This window comes from Cornus florida, unplaced genomic scaffold (assembly GCF_030987335.1).
Source record: "Cornus florida cultivar Cherokee Brave unplaced genomic scaffold, ASM3098733v1 CherokeeBrave_3.0.0_Hap2_Chr10, whole genome shotgun sequence".
NCBI lineage: Eukaryota > Viridiplantae > Streptophyta > Magnoliopsida > Cornales > Cornaceae > Cornus > Cornus florida.
Genome location: NW_026775580.1, coordinates 106,851,832 through 106,871,154, shown reverse-complemented (window position 1 = coordinate 106,871,154; position 19,323 = coordinate 106,851,832).

Genomic DNA, 19,323 nt, shown 5'->3' with positions numbered 1-19,323 from the left:
TATTTTATAATCAATCTGGAATTGGAATAGACCTTAAAAACATGTAATAAAAGTACTACAGAGAACTGGTACTCACAGGAATCGGATAAGACGAAGTTTAAACGGACAGGAGGCTGCTAAGGGAGGAAGAAGAGGCTTCCAAAACCCTTAGAGTTGGCTCCCAAAGAGGAGGAGCTGGCTCTTGGTGCACTAGAGCAGGCTTTAGAGAATCTAGAGCCGGCTCTAGATGGGAAGAGCAGGCTCAAATTTTTTCTAGAGCCTACTTTCTCTTTAATTGCCCAGAATCTTGATTTTAAGGTCCGTTTGGGCTGAAAATTGGTTTTCTAAAATTATTTAAAAGCTACTGGAGGGTGTAAATCATAGCCAAAGACTTATAAAAATGTTGGGAAGCATGGTTACAAGTAGGTATTGAGGATGGAATTAACTTTAGTTTAAACAGAGAACCGTAGGAGGATGATTGAAGAATTAATTTTCTTTTGTCTACTATTTTTGAAATTTTGATTTCTCTGTATAATCTTAAACTGCTAGTCATATTTTTATTATGGTATAAGCATATAGTAGTATAACTAGATGTAAATATGGATGAAATTAACTAATGATTAAAACTGGATATAAATTGCATCAGTTATGGCACTGTTTGGAGAAGTAAATTGCATACTTTTGTTTTTTCATTTAACGGACTGGAATTGGGATTTTTATTTAATACTGTTTTAATTATATTTAGACAGTTTTATAAGCATAGTAAATTCTTGGAATTATCTATGTTTGGTTGGAAGTAAATTGATATAATAGTTCAGTTAATTTGATCAATTAGTGGATTTGATGCATGATATAAATGTTATGTTTCATAATTAGCAAATTTAATGGTTGGAATATACTTTCTAGGCCTGGACTGCATGCCTAAGTTTTATATTTATGGATTAATTTGGTTTGTGCATATTTTGGGAGTTGGGTTGAGGACTGTCTAGTACTGTTTTATCAACTCTATTAACTGGAGGAGGGTATGTACCGGTATGGGACGGTGACATACTAGGTATGGACTAGTTCAGACACTAGGCCTACCTAAATTTGGATTAAGGTATGGATTAATCATAAAGGTTAAGTCCATCACCTACATGTGTCATATCAATTGTGAATTGAATGACCTACTATGGTTTCAGAATGGATTTGTTATACATATAGCAGACCACTACATAGATGGATGATATACTGTATTAGGAGGAATTCGGACTTTATATATATTATATGGTGTCGTGGTATGAGCTTGAGTTTCATGACCATGGTTAGGGCGCGTATATCGCCTAGGATGGATAACTGGACATAGGTGTTGTTCCCTGGTAGGTCTAGGTACTCATGCCCACCTTAGGGTGCGTATTCCCATGTTGCCTTCTATTCAGGCTGAAACAGACCTATTGGACTAGCGAGCGTCCTATAGTGTGTACTATATTTTTATATGGACTACTCTAGATATTGTTGAGTCTTCCTAGGATGTATCTGCGTATTGGATTACTGTTTGGATTGTAGTAGATCAGGACTTGCATGTGGGCCTGACCCACTTCTTTATTTTTCAGGTGTTCGTCAGTTCCAGGGTTAAAGCTTGGACGTGTAGAGCAGATACAGATATTCGTTCCTCCGACTATGTAGGAATCTTCTTTATGCTAGCTTTAGATTTTATTTCGATTATTTCAGTTTCAGTTTGAGAATCTTTAATAAGTGGTCCAATGGAAGGATTCCCGAGTTGTAAACCTATGGAGTTTGGATTTAACAAATTTCAATAATTATATTCTTTTGAGGATTTCAATTAGCATTCTTCCAGCTTATTATTATTATTATTTATTTCATCTAGTATTCTGTGTTCGGTTACATATTAATTGTTTGATATCCCTCGGGTTTGGGCCTGGGCCTGATCAACCCGTGTCTCGGATCCGAGGGGTATCATAGAATTAAATTTGTCATTTGTAAATCAATTATCTACTGTATCTATTCCTAACAATATGTAGGAAGCCTTAGCTGACCCTAAATGGAAAGCAGCTACGAACGAGGAGATGAAATCTTTGAAAAAAAATGAAACTTGGGAACTCATTGATCCTCTACCAGGAAAGAAACTAGTTGGATGTCGATGGATTTACACTGTGAAGTATAAAGTCGTTGGCATAGTTAAACGTTTTAAAGCAAGATTGGTGGCAAAAGGTTACACCCAAACCTATGTATTACACAGAGACGTTCGCACCTATAGCCAAAATCAATACAGTTCGAGTCTTGTTGTCTATGATACCCCTCGATTCTAGAGCAGCGGGTGATCAAGTCCGAGCACAGATCCGAGGGATACCAAACAATTAATATGTAATTGAACACAGAATACAAAAGAATAATAAGAATTAAATAATAAACGCTGAAAGAAATCTAGATTAAAATCCTCAAAATAAAATAATTAAAATTCAATAATCCAAAATCTCCATTACTTAAACAACTCGGGAATCCATCTAGTGGACTCCTATCAAAATCCCAAACTGAAAAGGAAACAACTGAAACAAAATCCAAAGCTAAACATGGAAAGCAGTCCTACGTAGTCGGAGGAATGAGTGACTGTATCTGCTCTGCACAATCAAGTTCTAATCCTGGAACTGACGAATACCTAAAAAATAAGAATGGGTCAGGCCCACATGCAAGTTCTATCCTACTACAATCCATATAAAAACCCGATACGCAGATACATCCTAAATAGCTCAATAATAACTAAAGCAGTCCATATATGTATAAGTACACACTATAGGACGGCACCATAATCATAGATATATAAAGTCCGTATAAGCTTAATATAAAATATCATCCATTTGATATAGTGGCCTAACATACGTATAACAATTCATCCAGAAACCAAAGTATGTCATTCAATTATTTATTGACCTAACACCAATATGAGTAGGACTTAACCTTTATGGTTAATCCATACCTCAATCCAGAATAAATAGGACTTAGTGTTTGAACTAATCCATTCCTAATATGCCACCGTCCGATACCGGTGCATACAATCCTCCAAATAACATAATTGATAACACAGTAATAGGTATTCATCAACCATTCTACAAGATATGCATAGATAAAGTTTAATACATATATGACGATATTAGGCATTCACTATAAGACCTAAAAATCATGTTCCAATCCTTTAAATTCCTAAAATAAAGCTAAGTATTTAAATCCTCCAAATAGTCCATAATTTGATATAGTTTACAACAAGTTAAATATTAATTTAGTCCTAACCAAGTATAGTTAATTGTAGATAATCCACTATACTTATAACACTGTTGAAATATGATTAAACATTATTAAATCATATATAAAGGATTTGCTAAGTTCCAGTAAGTAAATTAATTAACAAAACAGTATGCAAAATGTAGGTTTTTTCCTTAAATTCATGTTGCTCCATTCCTTAATCCATCAATGAAATAATGATTCCCAATATTTTTATAGGTCCATAGCAATTATTTAAACAATTTAGTGCAATTTAAACAACTTAAAAATACCCTGTACAGCCCAAACAGAGCCCTAAAATCAGTTGTTGGACGTTTCAGGGTGAGAGCAGGCTCCCATACATTGAGAGCCCCCTCTGCCCTCATGGGAGCCGGTTCTCTCCTTATGGGAGTTGGCTCCCTCCTTTAGAGAGCCAGCTCTCTCCCTCTGAGAGCCGTATCTTCAAAATCGTTCATCTTCTTCGCCTCCGACGAAGTTCAGAGCCTCTGTATTGTGTTTATTAACATTCCTAGGTTTCAATATCTGTCCCAAATTAATTAGAAAAAACTATTATGCACCAACGACATGAATAAACCAAGTTTATAAGCAACAGAGACAAGATTAAAACATTATTGCTAACAGTTTGTGCACAAAAATTTTAGTTATACCAAACATACAATCCTTTACAGTCTAGTTTATCATGCAATACACATCCGTTTTTAAGTTTAATTTAACTCCTAGAAACTATAAAGCATGCATAGAACACAGGTTTAAGGGAATGAGTTAGAATAGAGACTTGCCTTCAGTTTCAGTTTTGAAACTCTAAACCACCGTCTCTGAGTTTTCCGTCAACTTCCTAGATTGCCGTTCTACACCTTCGTTGCTCTTGGTTCAACCCAGAAGCAATCCGTTCCTTCCTTCTTGAACCTCTCTGTTAATCTCTCAAGTCCTTCTCTCTGTCTCTCACTACGTGAATAGGGTTTGTTTGTAACCCTATACAGACGTATAATGTTGTATATATATAGACTTTTAAAACATAAACCCTAATCCCAATTATATTAAGAGTATGAAATGAAATATATATAAAGCTTATAGAACTAAGTCGGCTAAGCAAAAACCGTGATCCTAAAAGAATATAAACCCTAATTAAACAATTACTACAAATAAATAATTAATCTTCCACATAAGCGTATATTAATAAAAGAAAATAATTAAAACAAATGCTCAATTAAATAAACAAATAAAATAATTAATTTAATTAAAGAATAATCAAATGCAAATAATTAAATAATCAAAGAAATGTAATAAACAAATAATTCAAATAACCAATTAATTTAATCAAAATGTAATTAAAACAATTAATTAAATACAAGGACTATCTTTTTAAAATTAGGGGTATTACATTGTCTTTAGCTGCGAACTTGGATTGGTCATTGCAACAATTCGATGTGAAAAATACCTTTCTGCATGGTGAATTATCTGAAAAAGTCTATATGGATCTCCCACCAAGATGCATGATGCCCGAAAAGTATAATCGGAAGGTGTGCAGGTTAAAGAAATCATTATATGGGTTAAAACAATCTTCGAGAGCATGGTTTGGAAGATTCACAGAGTCTATGATAGCCTTTGGCTATCGTTAGAGCAATTCAGACCACACGGTATTCCTGAAGAAACAACAGGGTAAGATGTGATACCCCTCGGATCTGAGACACGGGTTGATCAGGCCCAGGCCCAAACCCGAGGGAGTATCAAACAATTAATATGTTATAGCGAACACAGAATAAAAAATGAATTAAGAAATGAAAGTTTAAAGCTGAAAAGAAACTAAAAGATAATCCTTAAATAATTAAATACTTAAATTTGATAAACCAAATATCCATAATTTGAACAACTCGGGAATCCATCTCTAGTGGACCCCTAATAAAAATCTCACATTAAAAGAAAGTAAAAAGAAAGATAAAACCCAAATCCAAGATCTGGAAAGAAATCCTACATCGTCGGTAGAATGGAAGATCGTCTCTGCACAGCACGAACAAGCTCAAGCCTGGAACTGACGTACACCTGAAAAAATAGGAGTGGGTCAGGCCCACGAACAAGTTCTATCCTACTACAATCCAAGCAGAGACTCGATACGCATGTACATTCTAACCAACTCAACATTAGCTAATAGTCTGTATGTATATATATATAATCACACTAAAGGACTCTCACTGGACTACAGGCCGGTCTCAACCTGAATAGAGGCAACATGCAAAACGCACACAAAGTGGGCATGTGTACCTAAGCCTAACAGGGTACACCTCCAACCATCATAGCCAGCTATGCATCCCAATGCATATACGCTCCCTAACCGTCGATCCTGAGACTCAAGCTCATATCGAGGTACCATAAAAATATATCTAAAATCCATCCAGAATCCATTGACACTACAAATCCATAGGATTTCACCTTTAGTCAATCCATTTCCTTAATCCCAGAATAGGTAGGACTTAGCGGTTTTTGAGCTAATCCCCCTTGTATGCCCCCGTCCCATACCGGTGCATACATTCCATCCATCCAGTAGTTGATAATACAGACCATGCATGTAAATATCAACTGATCCATAAATCCAACAATTTAGAATAAAAATATTAAACTAGACATTCAATTGCTCCATAAAAAGCATACAAAAATTATGTAATTTAATATGCTGATTTTTAAACTACGCAACCATAATCTAGTAATTGGTGATATAACAGTATATGTAATTATCAATTTATCCCAGAATCCATATTATTGAGAGAACATGAATAAATATCTACCTCAATTGATTCCATAGCAAGCATAATGAACATTGACAAATTATCATGCTTATATCACCAATCCAACAATTGATGCGATAAATGCTGAAATTTAAACATCAATTACTCCTTAACAAGCATAGTAAAAATATATAGATTTTAACAATGCTTATTTTATACCATTAATACATGACTAGAATTTGATAATCATTTACAGAAAGTTCCTACAACAAGTTAAGCAACTTAAACCACTTGCATTCCCTAACAGTTTACAACTTTGTTTAGAATTGGTTATTGTTCAACTAATAAACCCCAAGTGGTTTATTAACCATTCCCACACCCTCTGGAGCTTTAATATAACCTTAAAACTCATTTAGGTTCCCGTGTACAGTCCCTGAATGTCCCAAACAGATCAAAAACTCAGCCAAGAAGCAAAATTCGTCAAAAATTGCATCAAAAGGGGAAGGAGCCGCCTCCCCCACATAGGGAGCCGCCTCCCCCTTGTGTGGAGCCGGCTCCACTCCATGTGGAGCCGCCTCCACACACCCTAGAGCCGGCTCCACCTTGTGTGGAGCCGCCTCTTCCTCCTGTTCCCCTCTCTGCTTGCGTTCCTTCTTCAGTTTCATCTCCGGCGACCCCCAGTTTGATCTATCCTTAACTCTAAAGGTTTCTCTTGACTAAAACTAGGTTTCTAATGTTCCATATAATTTAAAACTCATTAATCTTCAATCTACTTGAATCAGAACAGGAAATAGCAAAGATGAGTTATAACAAGAAATCTCGAAGCATGTAAACACATGCGGTTCGAAACGAACCTACCATACAAACCAGATCTCTGTTATTACTTCCCAGTGTGTTACAGACTAATTCAACACTGTTCACGTTAATCTACATGAATTAATTCAGGAGTTACGCAAGAAAGAATCCGAAACAACCAATACGTAACATGTAACCACAACCAGTTTTGTTTTTCATTCAGACAAGCCATCCGGTTTAATATTAATCTTTATTAGTCCTGGAGTTGCATTAAACATGTAATGAACACAAGTCCAAGGGAGAGAGTTAGGAATAGAACTTGCCTTTTTCCTTTAGCCTTGCACAGTCGTCTTCCTACTTTCTCCGGCAACGTCCTACTGAAATCCTCCTCTGTTCTCTCTTTCTACCTCCACTGTCGTGAATAGTTTATTTTTTCTAAAACCCTAAGCAGACTTAATACTTATATTTATAAGTTTATGCGGAAATCAAGCCAAACCCTACAATGAATCCTAACCGTCCCATAGAGAATCCTAATTAAAAGCTACGTCGGCTACCAAGACTTAACTTCTAAAACAAAACCCTAAAGTAAACGTTAACTAAACCCTAATTGTAATTAAGCATTTAAAAGAATTAAAATACAAAAATACAATTAACTAATCAATTAAATAAATTAAAACACCATAAGTCAAACAAGTAAGTCAAATCCTTAAAAAGTCAATTAAACATAATTCAAAAACAATTAATCCTTAAAAAGTCAATTAAACATAATTCAAAAACAACTAATGAACAGATAATGAACAGAAAACAATTAATTAACAGAAAGCGATTAAACAAAAATACCGAGACTATCCTTTTGAAAATTAGGGGTATTACATAAGATCACTGCAGTCATTGTATATGTGGATGATATGGTGGTTACAGGGAATGATCCTGAAGAAATGAAGGCTCTAAATATTACTTGTCCAGATAATTCGAATTGAAAGATCTAAGTCCTTTGAGATATTTTCTTAGGGTCGAAGTATCTCGATTTAATAAAGGAATCTTTCTATCTCAAAGAAAATATGCCCTTGATCTATTACAAGAGACTGGCTTGACAACATGTCAACCAGCTGAGATACCAATGGATGAAGGACTGAAGTTATATGTTAAGTCCAGCCAAGTACCTGCTAATAAAGGAATATACCAAAGACTTGTAGGGAGATTGATGTACTTAGCACACACGAGACCGGATCTGGCTTATGCATTGAGTATTATTAGCTAGTTTATGCATGATCCTGGAGAGCAACATATGAATGCAGTTATGCGCATTTTGAGGTATCTGAAATCTGCTCCTGGAAAAGGAATTTTATTCACTAAAAATGCTAGTTATCAAAGCATAGATGCATATACTGACACTGACTGGGCTGGAGCTATAGATGATAGGACATCTACTTCTCGTTACTTTACTTTTTGTAATACCCCTAATTTTTAAAAGGATATAACTGGAATTTCTTTATTTATTTTATGTGCATTTTATTGATTTATTGATTAGTTGATTTATGTGCATTTAAATATGATTTATCTGGTTATGTGTTTAAGGGTTTTATTTGCTTAATTGATAATTGTGTTTGTTTAAATTCATTGTAATTGTTTTTAATTTAATTATTGGTTAATTTAAAGTTTTGATTATTAGTGACTTAATTGACGTGTAGTTTTTGGTAGCTTATATAATTTAGGTGTGTTGTATTTATGGTTTAGATTTAGGGTTTTATTTTCGTGTAGTCGCCGACTTATATTAGGTTTTACGTAAATCCTATAAATATACGGTTATATAATTTGACTTAAGGTTGGGATGTGTATATATATAAATCTTATACGTCTGCTAGGGTGAGGAAATTAAAACTCAATTCACGTAAGGGTTTATGAGAGGAAAAACAGAGAGGTTTCTTGAGAAGGAAAAACAGAGGGAAATTAAGAGAATCAATTAGGATTGCAGCCATGGATTGAAGGTGGGATCAAGGAAGAAAGAGTCGATGGCTTGTGGAATAAAACTGGAACAGTGGGAGAGTTGCAGGTAGTCTACAGTTCGTTGCAGAATTTAGCAACGGCGATGAAGGTTTCAAACCGGAATCTTAAGGCAAGTTTCATTCTCTCCTTCCTGTAAACTTGTGTTCTGTGCATTCTAAATAGACTCCAGGAATTTAATTAAAACTTTTAAAACAAATTTTATGCATATTAGTTTAGTCTGAAATTTGGTTAACCGTATACTAACTGAAGATGGCTTTCCTTGCATAAATTGTTAGATTATGTATTAAACCTCTGTAAATTAATTCATAATGCAATGTGAGGTGTTGTTAGGATGGTTAGGAAGTTAGTTAACCTTTATAATGGAATTTTGACAATTGTGATCAGACTTTAGATTGTTCATACGTTCAGTTAACTGTGATTGGCGTTTTTGGATACGGTTTTGTTTTTGTTTTAGATTTTTGTCAATTAATGCATGCTGGATGGTGAGAAGTTTCTAGGGCTTTAAGAATTTAAATTAAACCCTAGGAATGTTAAAATACTTGGGACAGGAACGTCGGACTTCGCCGGAAACGCAGAAAAATCATCGGACGAAGTAGAGACGAGGCAGAGGGGCTCTCAGGGGTGAGAGCCGGCTCCTAAATGGTGGGAGCCGGCTCCCATGAAGAGAGAGCCGGCTCTCCATGAGGGGGAGCTGGCTCTAGAAGCCTAGGAGCCGGCTCCAATAAAGGGGAGCCGGCTCCCATGGAAAAAAACCCCTACGGGGTGTTTTCTGCAATTTTTTCGGAGTTCTGGGGTTAAACGCAAATACTAAAAATTAAAGGGGGTTTCAAATATGTTAAAACTAACCTATTAAGACCCTTAAATAGTTGGTTTATGCTAGGGTGCTAATCTTAAGGGGCATCAGGAAACAGAAACGTGGAATAGGCATGCTGTCAAGGAAGGATGAATGTTTAAGTTAATAAGTTTGTTTTAATAACGTAAACTGACTGGTATCGAATTACTTTTGGGATGCTATATAAATTATTTATATACTTTAATGGAGGCCAGAAAGTTCGGTGTAGGATATGGGCATAGACAGTATTAACTTAGATATTAAATGGTATGCTGTCAGGAGTGGTAGGAATTTTAGTTGCTAGTTTTGGTTTAGCGAACTAAATGGACTAGTATGGGAATACTATTGGGGTTTCATATAATGAGTAGTTTGGAATTCAGAGTGTCATATTATATCACGCACAGATTTTGGAGTGGAGGATCAAAGGGACGTCATGTGGTGTAAATGCTAACTTTCATGCTGTTAAGGATTTGTGGAGGATTTCATTACTTGTCTTTGTTTTGGCAATTTAAATAATATGGTATGAGAGGATGGTTTGGGAAATCTAGTATAATGTATTTAGTTCATATTTCTGGCTGATCATTATAACAGGTTATGGATGTTAATTGATGAACTGTTTAACTTCTGTTTTATCAATTGTATGGATGTGGATAATATAAATTGTTTATCAATACTTTAACAATTTATTTGGAGGATTAATGATTATAATCATATACTGGATGCATAATAGGATCTTAATAATATCTGTTTTCTATTATGCTAGTTTCTGGATTTATTTGATGTTCTAATGAATGTGCATCGTTTATGAATCATTTGCATTATATGTACCGGTATGGGACGGTGACATATCAGGGATGGATTATATCAAAAAGCTAAGTCCTACCCCTTCTTACATACGGAATGGATTAACTAAAATAGTTAACTCCTACATGGATACATGTCCTGTCAACTAAAACAGTTGAACGACATAATGGATGCTTGTTTTATCTTTCGGCATTATGAAGGAATTTATATATATATTTATGGTACTGTGATACGAGCTTGAGTCTCCTGATCACGGTTAGGGTGCGTATATCGCAAAGGTTGAGTAGCTAGATATAGCAAATGTTCCCTGGTAGGTTTAGGTACTTGGCCGCTGAAAAGCGTGTTTTATATGTCACCTTCTACTCGGGCTGAACTATGTTATAGGCTAGTGAGCATCCTATAGTGTGTATATATATATCTATGGACTATTGTAGATATTGCCGAGCTATCTAGGATGTATCTGCGTATCGGGTTTATGTACGGATTGTAGTAGGATAGAACTTGCATGTGGGCCTGACCCACCTTGATTTGTCAGGTGTTCGTGAGTACCAGGCTTAGGGTTTGATCGTGGTGATGCAGATACAGTCACTCACTCTTCCGACTACATAGGATTTTCTTTCTTATTTTGGTTTTGGATTTTAATTCTGTAAATGTTTTACCAGTTGGAAATATTAGGGGTCCATTAGATGGATTCCCGAGTTGTACGGATTGGAAATTTTATTTATATTAAAACTTTTATTTTGGAGGTTTTACAATTAGATTTGTTTTCAGCTATTTCATTTTATTTCATTTTTATTGTATATTTTGTGTTCAATTACATATTGATTGTTTGGTATCTCTCGGGTCTGTGCCCGGACTTGATCACCCGTGGTCCTAGATCCGAGGGGTATCACACTTTTGTAGAAGGTAATCTTGTTACATGAAGAAGCAAGAAACAAAATGTTGTTGCTTGCTCGAGTGCAGAAGCTGAATTCAGAGGTATGATGCTTGGACTTTGTGAAGCATTATGGTTAAGACTTCTCTTGCGGGATTTAGGTTATCTACCTGGGCAACCGATTCGACTAGATTGTGACAATAAAGCAGCATGTGATATTGTTCATAATCCAATTCAACATGATCGTACGAAGCATGTCGAAATAGACAGATTCTTCATTAAAGAGAAGTTAGATGGAAAAATTGTGGAGTTGGCTAAGATTCAATCTGAGGATCAACTTGTAATGACCCGGTCTTTTTCCTTCTTTTCCATTTTCGGCGATTTTCTTTTTTTCGTCCTTTTTTTTTGTCTTTTCCCTATTTCGTCTTTTTCCCATTTTTCGTTTTTCCTTGCATAACCTCACTTGTTGTGCTTGGATTTGATTCAGGTTTTGCATGCATTCATGGTATTTGATTTCCATGACATTGGTATTTTTACTTTTCTTGAAAAGCATGCTAGATTAGTACTTTCCTTGTAAAGGGCATGAATGAGTAATTATTTATAACTTTTGGAGTTTTAGTGTAATTATGTAAAATAATTATTTTTTGTTTTAGGGACCTTTTTGTAATTTATTTTAGAAGATATTTTGAAAAATGACCATTTTGTAATTTTTGAAAAGTGTGACAAGTGTCACACTCTCATGGAGCCATTTGTTGGCATTTAGGTGAAGAAACTTGGTACAATGACTCTTGACATTTGGTGGGTGGAGATTCATCCATGTGTTGGCCTTAGATTAGTGCACATGTAGCCTTTGATTTGTGATAAGTGTGGGTTTAGGATTTAGTCTTGGAAGAGGCATTGGAATAGTGACAAGTGTAGGAATAAGGTTTAGTCTTGCATTGTGTGTGTGAGAGAAGTAGTGCAAGAGCACATAGTGAGTAGAGGATTGCTAACCCTTCCACTCACCATTTTACACTTTACCTTCTTCATTTCATTATCTCTCTTGAACCCTAGCAAATCCACCATTGGAGGAAAGCTTAGTTCATAATTTCTCCCTTCAATTTGGCTCACTTCCTTACACCTTAGAGTAAAAACCTTGGGAAAGAAAAGATTCCTCTCACTCTCCTCTTCAATAACCCTAAACTTGTTTTACATTTAAGGCTTGGTTGCTTGGATTATAGAGATTCAATTCTCTATTGAGGTAGGGGTGGTTATATGTTTATCCACTTTGGGTTTTATATATATTGGGGCTTAATATATATTGATTACACGCTTTAAAATTCTTGTATTTGCATATGAATAGAGATTTTGTATGCTTGACTTAGGATTTGTGGATTAAAGCATGTATATGACTATTAAATTGTATAGGTAGGTTATTGTTTAATAATTTGCCTAATACTTGTGATTTCATTGAGGATTTATGATGAATATCTTGAAATTACTCTTGTATTGTTAAGTAATATAGATTTCATTGAAAGTCTTGTAAGTATCACTTGAAATTACTTGTAAGTAAATTGATATATTGCATAATTAGAAATTGTGGCCTACATTAATATTAAATCCATGTGGCATAATGTGTAGTATCATTAGCTTGCCACTTTAGACATGAAACCTTAGGGCATGGTTTGTGTGGTTTTACCCTACTTGTGCTTGGTAGGTAGTTCATGCATTGAGATTGTATAAATGTTATGAATTTGTTGATTTTTGGAAGCTTATAAGGATATGAAATGTTTGATGGCTAGAGTTTGGCTCTAGTACGGAGGATAGGAATTCTCCTAAGTCATAGTGTGCACTAGGTAATACCTTGTAGGTCATAATTACCCAAAATAACTTGTATGGTCTCGTAGCCATATATCCTAGTCTTTCCATTATTTGATTTCGCATTACTTTCCAAGTTGTAAATCATGGATTTCTTGTAACTTGTGATTTGGTAAATCTTAGTTTTAATGTGGTTGGTGTACTTGCTTATGTATACTTGGATGTTACGTGTTTACCGTTCAACATTTGTATAGCTTGAGATGATCCCTTAGAGCACCATGGGAACATAGACGTTAGGTGGAATGCACCCTTGTGATGGTCTATGTTTGGTTCACATTATACTTGAAACTATAAGGTATGTGCATGCACCACATCCTACGAGTAACTTGATTACTCACCATAGTGGTTTGGGTTGTTTTTCAGGTAAAAAGACTATGTTCTTGGAGGCTCATCATCCTTAGAAGCTTTTGAGCTAAATGAAGCATTTTTTTATATTGACATGCAAGTGTTTAGCATGCCTTTCTTTTGATATCATATTTTGAATGCCATGGGTGTATGGTACTTTTGGAGTTTTAGTAGCTTTCTTGATTTGTAATGACACTCAAACATTTACTTTTGACATTATAGACATGTATGTAAAGAGGCCAAGGGCCAAACATGTATACTTTTGTACTTAGACACTTTTGGTATCAACCTTTGCATCAAAAGTGTATTTAAACCAAAGTTTGAGGTTTGACATATGAAAATCTTCTAAATGATGTGTATGAGGCTATGGGCCATTGTTTTATGTTTATTTATTTATATCAAAGTTGTTGACATGTTCACATTCTCAAAACTCATAAAAAATCAGTTTTACATATTTATTGTGAACCAAAACATCATGGGATTCAAAGTTGAGGTTGAACCTTAACACCTGAGACTCATAGCAGCCTTTTTAGCAGTTTTTCGTGGTGTTTCGGTCGACCGATGGCAAATGGAATTGCCAATGCACAGTAAAATCACATTCCAGTAGCCAAATGCACTGTTTATGAGTTATTTCGGTCGACCGAACCTTTATTTCGGTCTACCAAAGCAACACGAACCCTTTCTTCATGATTTCAGGTTTCAGCACTTTCATTTTGGTCATCCAAAAGTCCATTTCGGTCAACCAAAATAGCTTGATCCCGAGCCTAGTCTCTGTGGAGTTCCAACACTGATCATCCAACTTCAACGAGTTATAACTTCTTCGTTTCTAATCCAAATGGGGTGATTCTTAAGCCTAAACTCAAGGATTTTGAGTCAGCTTTCCAATGGTACCCAATACCATTCTTAAATTCTAAACATGGTGGGAGTTATGTATATTTTAATGAAGCAATGTCAGTTTTCACTTCAACCGGGACGGGGCATTTTGTGGAATTCTTAGCCAATGTTCATGGAACCTCTTGGAATGTTTCAAAATGATTAGATTTGGTTGTATTAACCTTATTTGACTTGTTTAGAGTCAAGTTTCTCTTTTGAATAGTGAATTGACCTTTTTGCCCATTGGATAGCAAATTTTGTCTTTTTTGACATTTGTTTCTATTTTTGTCCTCTTTAAGTTCCGTGACCTCATGGAGGGTCACATTTGTGTCTTAAGAGTGACCCTATCTCTAAAGACCTTGGTTTACCTTTAGATTCTGCATTTCGGATCCGTTATCGGATCACTTTCGGTTCATCACTGACGCACTGGGTTGAAAAACTTGGGCCGTCACAAGTGGTATCAGAGCTCCTAGGTTTGAATACCATCGGACGATGGGTTTTGGGTGCATATCATGCTTTTATTGATGTACCTTGATGCATTCACATGCTTTTAATTATATGTTTTGGCATTATAACATGTTTAGGTGTTTCTTGATAACATGCTTAGTAGTATGACATGTCATTATGCTTATATGCCTATGTGGTTAAAAGCATCCTTGTTTGACACGTATGCTTAATTGCCTAAGTGCTTAATTGTTTTAAAGTTTTGTTAATTGCTTTAGCATGACAATATGTTGCATATCTCGTCTTGCTTCATGTCTTGTGCATTCATAGTATGAATTGCACTTGGTCATAATAACTTATGTTATTGTTGACCTCATTTCTTTCGTGCGTTTAGCGTCATGGTTGTCACGCGTGGAGAGTCTTCGCGTCAGGGCACTGAGGAGCAGGTGGCTGATACCGAGTTCACACGGGGTCCGGGGAGGCCCAGGATTCCAGTTCGTGGCGTGGACGCTAATCCGCCATGGGCACCGACTTATGAGGAGCGAGTGGCTTAGGGAATCAATCAGGGGATCGCTGAATCTCTACAGGAGTTGATACGCAGGCAGGTGGCACGGATACAGATTCCGACATCGGCACCGGCATCGGCAGCAGTAATCAATGAGGCACTAGAATACTTTATGCGACTACAAAGAGTCAAGATTGATCCATTTGCGGGGAGTTCAGATCCGCTAGTCTCGGAAGCTTGGTTGGACCTTATGGTTCGCAAGTTAGACAGTATGGCGGTACCCACGAACAAGTTGAGGATTTCCTTGACTGCTTCTTTGTTCATGGAGGATGCAGATATCTGGTGGAGGTCTATAACCAATGTCCACAATGTTGAGTTGATGACTTGGAATGAGTTCAGGGGTTTGTTCTTTAAGCGCTTCTTTCCTAGGGCTATGAGACGGGAGATGAAGACACAGTTCGCAGGTCTTTATCAGGGCACTATGAGTGTCATTGAGTATGAGACACGGTTTACTTCTCTTTCTCGTTATGCCGAGGATATGGTAGCGACTGACGAGGCCAGGGCAATGAAGTTTCAGGATGGGCTACATCTTGACATCAGGCTACGGGTCTTCATTCTTGATTTGAGGACCTACAGGGAAGTGGTCCAAAGGGCTATGCTAGCTGAAGCAAAGGAACATGATCAGTTAAGGATCAGGGGTTCATACAAGCAGCTTCATGGTGACACTCCATCATCTTCCGGGGGCCAGTGGAAGAAGGCTAAGACTGGGGACAGTTCACGCACTCAGGGACAGTCACAGCAAACTCGATTTGTATCTGTAGTTCCAGTATCTTCGGGGTCGGCCCGAGGAATGATTTGTCACCATTGTCAGCAACCGGGGCATATCAAGCCTCGCTGCCCACAGCTTCAGCCACAGGCCAGTCAGTCACAGGCTAGTAAGCCTACAGCTTCGACGAAGGGGGTTCGCGGAGTTTGTCATTCGGGAAGTAACCAAGTCACTTCAGGAGAGAGTGTCCGAAATTGCAAGGCGGGACTCAGAGTGGCATGGGTTCACAGGTCGCACTGGCACAGTCAGCAGTTATGCAGTAAGGTTTTAGGGTGCCTCAGGCACCACAGCCGGTGGCGCCGCCAGTTGGTTCTTATCCGGTCAGAGGTTCTACACCTACTATTTCCAGATATCAGTCAGGCCACCAGGGCAGTTCTCAGCAGTCGGGGGCTCAGGGACGGGCTTACGCATTGCTGCGGGCCGATACCTTCCCAGGGACTTCTACAGTTCGAGGTATCTTTCCAGTTTTCAGTTCTTGGGCTAGAGTTCTTGTTGACACAGGTGCATCGCATTCTTTCATTTCTGCATCATTTGCACATTCATTGGGTCTGGAGGTCACACTTCAGAACAACCTTCTTTGTGTTGACACACCAGTTGGTGGTTCAGTGTCTTTGGATCGTGTTTGTCGGGGTTGTGCTATTGAGATAGCTGGGTGGACCTTAGAGTTTGATTTTGTTGTTCTCAACATGATGGGCTTTGACATCATTCTCAGGATGGATTGGTTGTCATTCTTTCAGGCTACGATTGATTGTTTCCGCTGGAGGGTGTCCGTTTGCACTCCCAAGGGAGATTGTTTCCATTTTGTGGGAGATCAGAGTGATTCCCACCCGGCTATGGTTTTCAGCATTGGTGACTGGAGTCGCCACGGATCCTACTCGGCTAGTTTGCTAGTTGACGAAGATAGCAATTTGGGCCGTGTTCTTCCGGCAGTTGTTGAAGAGTTTGTTGATGTCTTTCCAGAGGAACTGACAGAGTTACCTCTTTTAAGGGAAGTTATTTTTGCCATTGACGTCATTCCCAGTACAGCACCCATCCTATGGCACCGTACCATATGGCACTGGCAGAGCTTGATGAGTTGAAAAGTCAGTTGGATGATTTGAAAGTTAAAGGCTTCACTCGTCCTAGTGCTTGACCATGGGGAGCACCAATTCTTTTTTGTGAAGAAGAAGGATGGGTCTTTAAGACTTTACATCGATTATCGCAAGTTGAATCACGCTACAATCAAGAACAGGTATCCTTTGCCTAGGATTGATGAATTGTTTGATCAGTTGAAGGGAGCGACATGCTTTTCGAAGATTGATTTGAGATCAGGTTACTATCAGTTAAGGGTTAAGGATGAAGATATATCCAAGACCGCTTTTTGATAAGTGCTTAAATGTTGCACATTTTAGCACCTAAGTTAGGGTATTTCAGTCGTTATAGCTATCTTAATTTCATGTTTTAGTCCTAATTTATGTTTATGTGTATTTCAGGGCAATAAAGTTAAACTGAGCTAAGAACGGTCCATTAAAGTCTTTTTAGAGTCAAGCAAAGATATTCAGAAAAAGCTCAAAAAATGGCAAAAAGGAGGTCGCAGCCCATTGCTCGTATAGTGTGTTTATTCTTCAAAAGCGGTCAATCTCAGGCTTTTGATGATGTTCTCAAAGATGAAGAAGCAAACTAATGAGTTCGGGGCTAAAATGGAGCTAAATAGGGCTTAAAGGAAATTTTCAACTCTGGGGGGATCGATCCCCAGGGTGGGGGATCGATCCCCCAGGACTTAGCAACATTATAGTTTTTATTTAATTTTTGGGCTCATTTTGGGAACTGTTGGGCTTTAATGAGATTGTTACTTAAGGCCCAGTGAACCATTAGATTAGGGTTAGTTTTAGTTTTTATTTAGGTAAAGATTATTAGTGAAAAAAAAAAAAGTTTTAATTTATTTATTTTTTCTGTATTGTAGTATCGTATTTTCTCTCTGGAAAAACACGCGAAGCAAGGGAAAAAGCAAGAACAGGCTAGGGTTTGGAAGAAAAGTTCAGAGAAGATGAAGCAGATGATGGGGATTGTCCTGTCTTCGACTCCATTAATCATGAGTGGCTGATTCTTCTACTTAGGGTTGGATAAACCCTAAGCATGTAACCTATTCTCTCTCTCTTTTCATACTTTTTGGGGATTAATTTATGTAATTAGTGTATAGTCTTTAATATTATGAATTAAATTCTTCCAATTGATTATCTGTATTAATCTCATATTGTCTTATGTGTGGTTGATTGATAAACAAATTTTACACATGAATTCTTTGTTAATTGATTCTTGTGATGGCTATGCATGGTATTGCTTAGTTGTAATTGTGTTTCAAATTGATGAAAAATGCTTCCATTTGATGGATGGTACTACATGTTTAGGTTAATTTGTTGTCTAATTAGTTTTAAATTCATGTTTAATTAGTTTAATTTAAGTTTAATTAATTTAATTGCAATTCAATTATTAGGTAAGTAGACCATCCATACTTATGTTTGAATTCCATACTTTTTGTCACAATTGCATTATCTTCTAGATTAATGTGTGTTAAATTTGTAACTTGGATTGATAAATCATGCTTTGAATGGGTGAATTGCACTACACTTAGTTTAATTGTCATTAGGTAATTGATTCATGCTTTAAATTGATGGTTTACACTTTTCATTGCACTTGTTAGCCACATATAGATTACATAGTATTATTTCCCCAATTAGTTGAAAGTGAGTGAGTTAGGGAATGTGCTTAGTGATGAATCCTACACCCTAAGTCTCTTTCCAATCTCTTAAACTCTATTTCTTTATTGCAATCATTTAGTTTAAAATTAGTTTTAATCACAAACAAAACCCTTTTGGCAATCACATAAGCACTAAAGTAGAATTCAATTCTGGAAAACCTATAATTGTTTAGATCTCCTGGGACGATCCCTGCTCACTTCATACTCCATAGTATAAGTGTTTAGTGGTTTTATAAATTTTAAAATATGGTGCCCACTTGACATTATTTCTAAACTTAAAGTGTTGTGCATTATTTTGTGCACACGCTCGGTCGCACCATAGTTTTGGCACCGTTGCCGGGGATCTAACGGTTTTGAAGAATTGAATTAAACATTAGTTCTTTGTTGATTGTCTACTTTTAAGTCATTTTAATTTTTAATTTTTTTTTATTATTTGATTTGTCAATTAG